The following is a 1,174-nucleotide window of genomic DNA, read 5'->3' on the forward strand; positions in this document are numbered from 1 at the left end:
TTTATTTTTAATATATATTTTATATTTTAATATATATTTCATACAAATGATTGATTTGGTAACCGATCTTTAGTGTAGGATCTGACCTAAATATTGTAATTAGGTACCTAGCTTGGGATGCAGGGGCAAATTTAGCGGCAACTTCCTCCCCTAAGATAAGAGGATACATCTTTGAACGTGTGAGGTCTAAGAAATTAATGTCTATACCCTGATTGATACCATACAAAATTGATAAATTGGCTCTATTGAAAAAATAAATGAGACATACACCTATCAAACAACAATTAAAAGAGGTTATCCAAGTGTTGCTAGAGGAAGGTTGTCGTCAATGTCATAAATGTGAGGCTTCGTCATAAAGCAGAGGCGGAGGTGGCGGTGAAACTAGCAGTAAGCAGTAAGCAAAGTAGTGAGAAGAAGAAAGTGAGCGGCGGCAGTGATGGAGTAAGGTGAGGGACGACGACGTGAGGGATTGAGAAGGAGGACATCGGCGATGCAATGAGAAGGAAGAAGGTGGAGGTGGCGAGATGTTGGAGAGATTGAGTGAGAGAGAGGCTCATGTGATAGAGAGTAGAGTGAGTGGGAGTCTGAGAGAGAGGTGTAGAGATTATGGTTTGGGAGTTGGGTTTCAACAAACTTATATATATAAGGTTATTTTTGTAATTTTACAATCACAGGTAATAAACGAATATCCACAGGGCAGGGACTTTTTCCGCTGCCTTCGCTCCGTTTATTACATGGGTACTTGTACCCGGCCCCACAGATAAAAAATGCCCCCCAAACTTGCTCCTCGGCAGATAAATCCCTGCGGATACCCGCCCTATCGAGAAAAATTGTCATCCTTAGCTAGAGACAGACAACCATTAGATACTTGGGAGTATATTCAACGATATGTTAAGTGTCACATCTTCTGTTTGCTGGGTACCACCCTCTTCAAGGATAAGTCGACGGCATATAACCATGCAAGGTATCTACCACTATTCTAAAATTTTGAGCAGATTCACACTTACAGTTAGGGGGCAGCAACTGTCGCACATCTTTACATGTCACTGTGCCGTGCATCACGGTACAATTGCAAGGAGATGGATGACCTGCTTAATCTGTTGTTTGTTTGGGAGTCAGAGCAAATGTCGTGGCTTACGCCCATTCTAAGATATCAGCTTGCAGAACCTGAAAT

Source organism: Arachis ipaensis, chromosome B10 (assembly GCF_000816755.2).
Source record: "Arachis ipaensis cultivar K30076 chromosome B10, Araip1.1, whole genome shotgun sequence".
Classification (NCBI taxonomy): domain Eukaryota; kingdom Viridiplantae; phylum Streptophyta; class Magnoliopsida; order Fabales; family Fabaceae; genus Arachis; species Arachis ipaensis.